At 37.0% G+C, this 6,000-nt stretch overlaps 1 protein-coding gene across 1 annotated transcript in view; it reads left to right on the top strand.

The window, feature by feature from the left end:
* The first annotated feature begins 1,602 nt into the window (after positions 1-1,602).
* Positions 1,603-6,000, top strand: part of UGGT2 (UDP-glucose glycoprotein glucosyltransferase 2) — an 82,139-nt gene continuing 77,741 nt past the window's right edge. The window contains exon 1 of the mRNA XM_029960976.1: positions 1,603-1,681. The gene's annotated coding sequence lies outside the window, so the exon portion shown is untranslated. The remainder of the gene's footprint in view (positions 1,682-6,000) is intronic.

Below are 6,000 nucleotides of genomic sequence, written 5' to 3'. Positions count from 1 at the left end.
GAAATGTAATGAGCCAATGTACACAATCACTGTCTTCCACTGAGTAACAGGATCTCTTCTATCTCACCCTTCATTAAATGATTTTAAAGGTATTGTGAACATGTGAAGCTGTAGTAGTAAAACATTTTTTTTTAAAAAAGATATTGTTAACTTGTAATAATAGTTTCAGCCTGGAGAAGAGAAGGGTTCAGGGTGAACTAATTGTGGCCTTCCAGTACCTGAAGGGGACCTACAGGAAAGATGGAGAGGAACTTTTTAGAAGTTGACACAACAAAGGATAATGAATTCAAACTGAAAGAGGGTGTGTTTAGATTACATAGAAGCAAGAAATTCTTTACTGTGAGGCATTGAAACAGGTCGTCCAGAGAGGCTGTGGATGCTTCATCCTCGGAAGTGTTCAAGGCCAGGCTGGATGGGGCTTTGAGCAGCCTGGTCTAGCGGAAGGCCCACAGCAGCGGGGCTGGAACTAGATGATCTTTAAGGTCCCTTCCAAACCCAAATCGTTCTGTGATTTACAATAGGAAGTGAAAATGTTTTCCAGTTTTATGTGTTTGAGACTTCCCTGCCTGTTTGCCTTAAATTTGTTTTGGTTTTAAACTTATTTGCTGCTGTTCAGAGAACTCCCATGAAAGGGAGAGCTGCAAGCTTCTGTAATCAAAGGAGGGGCAAACTTCCAAAGTAAAGATTAGAAAACAATTCAGTCATGCTACCAAGTGGAAGTTTTTGGCAGACATAAGCAGAGGGAAAATAAGCAACTGATGTTACCTTAAGGAAAAAAACTTAAAAAGCGTTACCAGTAAACTGTAGAATCACAGAATGGTTTGGGTTGGAAGGGACCTTCAGATAAAGATCATTTAGTTCCAGCCTCCCTGCCGTGGGCAGGAACACCTTTCACTAGACCAGGTTGCTCGAAGCCCCATCCAAGCTGGCCTTAAATACTTCCAGGAATGGGGCATCCTCAGCTTCTCTGGGTAACTTGTTCCAGTGCCTTACTGCCCTAAGAATAAAGAATTTCTTCAGTGTATCTCACCTAAATTTCACCTCTTTCAGTTTGAAATTAAAAAATGAAAGAATGGTATTTGGAATAGAGCAAACTTTATCTTTTATGCTTTGTAAGAATTAAGCCATTTCAGAAATTGATGATCTCCCCCCTGCAAAGCAAAGTAGACATTGCCATTGATGGAAGCCTGTAATGTAATGAAAAACTATAACCTGACAGAGTATATGTTCTTATTCATGTATTTAACCACTATTAAATAAAGCTTGCTTAGTGAAGTGATTTTATTTATAACTGTGTATTGGAATAGCTGTGGAAAAATAAAGTGAAAAATTTGGGGGTTTTCTGTATCAAGAGAATAGTCTACCTGTTTTACAGCTCTCATTGTTGACTTTGGATGGTAGTACTTTGTTCAAAATCTCTTTTAATCAAAGTACACCTCTGTTCAGTGTTTTATGCTACAGAGATATTAGAAGGTCATTGAATATGTAACACTTGGTTGCTGCTGGATATTTATTATTTTAAACAACTGAAGGTTTTTACTGTGTTACATCTTTGGACGAAGTCAACCTGTAGACAATTCATTTTTATTTTTGAACAGTGAATTCATTGCAGAGGATGGTAATGAGAAGTTTTGGCAGTTCTTGGAAACTGTACGGGAATTAACAGTTTATAAGCAAGGAGGTAAGTTAAACAACATGCTAGTTTTTAATACATTATCTTGCACTGTATTTAATTTTGAGACAGAACACATTAACTGGTTCCAGGCAGGTCAAGCCTAACTCTTCCATTATTGCTTATTAGATAGTTTTTTTTCAGAGAGTTGTAGCATATCCTTGAGAACAATACTTGTAGAGGAGTTAAAAAAAAAAAAAGAACACAAGATGAACTAAACTTACAATATGGAACAGAAGTGTAAAGATTAAAGATACCTATCTGAGTATGTGACTCAGCAAGAGCTTATAGGATATTGAGACTTCCTGTTTTCTCTAAGGTGGATGCTTGTAGGGGAGAGAATCCCACAAATAACTAAAGGAAAAAATTAAAAGAGTTACCAGAAAAGGTGTAATACTTGTAGATGGTATAGAGACTGTTTTCTAGCATCAATACAGGTGTTTTAGAATACAGTTTTATCACTGACAAAATAGGATTAAAAATACCTTGCATGATTAGACAAATGAATATTGTTAAAAATTTGGAGAGAAGAACAAAGCATAAAAGAAGCATAAAAAGCCAGCTGAGAAGATACCTTGGAGAGCAGTTTACTAGAAATGTCCATGGTAATGAAAAATCGAGAAACCTACCGGTGGCTTTACACCAGGTTGGTCAGTATTAGACCTGCTTGGTAGGTCAACAGATGAACAAGGTGAAAAAAAGTGTAAAAACAAGATAAGGCTGCTTCATTTTACTCTTTACTTCAGAATAGTACAACACTTCAGACATGAGTGTGAGGACCTAACACCACTTGTGGAAGAGACTTCAGGGAAATTGAATGTTAAATCAGTAGTTAAAAGCTAACAAATTGCAGAAAGATCATGTAGAAAATGGCAGTGAGAAATGAAGGTACATGAAAAATGCTGTATAGGGGAGAGAGAACTTGAGAAACAATGTGTTTCAACAATTGTGACCGACTGAATAAAAGTTAAAAATTTGTGGTATCAATGTGAAAATGGTCTTTGAGTGCTCAGCAGTGGGAGAAATTGAGAAGCTGAAAGAAAAGGCTGTGTCATTAGGGGGGCCTTTACAAGCTGGAGAGAGAGGAGAACAGAAACATCGGGAAATTCAGCAAAGGCACTTTACAGACTCGGCAACAGTGTAATCTTGGCACTTACTCTCAAAAAGCAGTTTCTTTGAGAAACAGACTTGGGGATCCTTGTAAACAGTTGCATTATATTATGCCTGAGAAGACTAACTACATGCCAGGCTGCCGCAGCAAGAGTGTAGCCCGCAGGTCAAGGAAAATGACCGCTGTATGGGGCACTTGTAAATGTGTCTGGAATACTGGGCCCAGGTTGGGGGTCCCTTTTAAAAGTCAAGAGTTCAGTATTGGAGGAAGTATAGGAGTGGATCCCCAGAAGGATTAGGGAGCTGGAGCAGACTCCTGAGAAAAGGCTGAGAGAACTGGGTTTTATTGAACCTGAGAAAGAGAACAGTAAGGAGAGACCTCATATCTCCAGCTTTCTAATAGAATTGTGTAGGGAAGATGGAACTAAACCCTTCCTGAAGGTACACAGCAGTATGAAGAAAAAGCAAAGGGCACAAGTTGCAACATGAAATTTGGCAGAAAATATTTCTGCCATAGGGTCGGGTAGGCACTGGAACAGCCTGCCCCAGGAGGCTGCAGAATCTACATTCTTGGAGGTACTCAAAACTCTGCTGCATGAGGCCTTGAGCAGCCTAATCAAGCCTTGAATTAGATCTCTAAGTAACAGTTTGGATGAGGTGACCTCCAGAAATCACTTTTGACTTGAATTATTTTTTTTTTTCTATGAGTGGTTTAGATGCAGTTATTATTGCTTTGAGACAAGACTGCTGTATTAGATGATCTGTCAGAGTTTTTTTATCAGCCATCTCTTTTCTGCTTGCTTGGACACACTTCCCAAGGAATTTGAAATTTTAGTGATGTTTATTGTTTGTGACACAGGTGTCTGTTGAAATCAGCTGTTAATTAAATACCTACTCCACGTGGATAAACTGTGATTAAGAATAAATAAATTACCAATAGGATGATCTCCATGACCAGTCATGCCAGTGAAGTGTTAGATGCTGGTGGTGGGGAATCTTGAGATGTACTAAAATATTACTTTAATTAAGCATATTGAGGAATTGATGTGTATATTTATCACTATGGCCAACACACATCTGTGTTGATAATGCAGAAAAATTTGAAGTTCTGGCACCCAGTGGCTTTCCTAAAAGTCAGTTTGTAGTTGGAGTAGTCTTATATAAGCAAACCAATGCTCTTCATGAACAGGATGTGAAGGAAAGATTCAGTTTTAGAGAAAAGCAAAGTGGTTACTTAATGACTAAATCACATCAATATTGATTCTTCCAACTTAAGACTGTCTTACTGAAAGTCAACATGCAAAGTATAAAGTGGAAATAATATGAGCATCATATATATGCAGCAATAGTTAAGTCATTTTTAGTAGAGAATTCTACAGTAGGTTTACAATAAAATGATCAGCTTGAGTGAAGAATCTGGTACTGCAATACTGGAGTGGCACAGTTACTGAGAGATGTGTAGTGGTTCACCTCTGAGGAGGTGTTCTCTATGTGGTATGGAATGGGTTCTGCCTTAGCTGTTGCGTGTCAGGACACATTGACGTAGGGGGATGTTCATGATGCATTATAGCTGATGTAACAACAACTACCTGAGCAGATAAAAGGATCTGGCTTAAAAAGAGTTGGTTGGCCTGATGGCCTTTTCAGTTCTTCTCTGGGTGATACTGAGACCAGATAGGATGAATAAGCAGGAAATAAAAACATTGGTTTTTAAAGTAGAAACATTTTCATAAAAGGTGAAGAATTACTATATTTGAAGCTGAAAATCTGGGTTTATAGAAGAATCGGATGATAGATTTATATCCCAGCATACTGTTGAACTTTAGAAGAGTCATGAAGTATTAAAGCTAAAAGGCAACTTAAAAAACTGAATATGGTGGCTTTTTTCTTTTAAATAATTCCTTGGATGATTTTCAATCTGGTCTTTTTATCAGTTCTCAGAACTTGTAGTTTTAAATTTAGAATAATCAAATGAACATCTGTTGTTAATTTGTTCATTTAAAATATTCAGCCTCAGCAAATTATGTCTATTAATGGTCTCTTTAGCTATGATATATGTAGCAATGTAAAAGATTTGGTAGGAATTACATAAATGGAATTTGGTAAAGCATTTAGTCTGGTGATGCATTTGATGGTTTTAACATTTTTTTTTTAATATGAACTCGAATCAACTCGGGCATCATTTTGATTATACCCTATGGAAAACATCAGTAACGAAGGTTAGCGATGGGATACACTGTATTAAATTAGAGTGAGGTCTTCAGGTAGCATGGACAGCTTGTTTATGTCCTCTTAATATGCAACATAGTTTCTGCCAGGCTTGTGAAATACTTAGAAATGCAGATGGTGGTATTTTGGGCTGCAGGTATGTTATAAAGAAATCAAAGCTACAAAAATTTCATATTAAAACCAGCAGTTACTGAACACTAAATGTGTCATTTTAAACTTGCTGCTGCTTTTATATCTCTAAAGGTTAATTTATGAATACAGAGTGAAGGTAAGTAGCCAGTTCCCTGCCGACTAATTATCACTTGAGTGTTTACTGATTTCCCAAGTGCTTTTTATATATTGAATTTTCAGCATAAATATATATTACAGACCAAAACAAAAGCAACAAACAAACATATTTTCTCTAGGGAAACTTTCTCTGAAAAAAATGTAGCAGTATATTACATATAAGCAACAGTCCTACAAATTATTTGTTGTAATCTAGAAGACTACACATTATTCACATATCACTAAATTAGATAAATATTTTTATGTGCGTATCAACCTTAAAGATTCTAGAGGAATCATTTTCACAAGCATAGCACTTGTATGCTAATCATGCAATAAAACAAAGTATTCCCTCTCTACAGGCATTTTAAATGTCATAGAGATTTGACTGGCCAGTGATTGCCTGAACTGCCATTACCTGGCATCTCTAATTCCCTAGCTGATCTATGGATACAGATATACACATCTATGCAGTTGGAACAACCACCATATTCTATCCATCAAAATAACGATCCCAGCATGCTGTGGTTTTTCTGATTGATTACATCCCTTAGGTTTACTCTGTCTACCTCCTGTGCCTCAGTAGTTTGAATTCTCACATGGGTCACCAGCATATTCTGCTTAATTTTGTGCTCTGTGTGCATGAGGTCTGAGGAGCTGTGGTGTAAACTTTTCCTTTCCTTTTGGTACTGCCCTGGTTGTCTGTTTTAAATTATTATTAA

This window comes from Manacus vitellinus, unplaced genomic scaffold (assembly GCF_001715985.3).
Source record: "Manacus vitellinus isolate BGI_N305 unplaced genomic scaffold, ASM171598v3 scaffold_2_pilon, whole genome shotgun sequence".
Lineage (NCBI taxonomy): Eukaryota > Metazoa > Chordata > Aves > Passeriformes > Pipridae > Manacus > Manacus vitellinus.
This window is presented reverse-complemented; position numbering and strand designations above follow the sequence as displayed.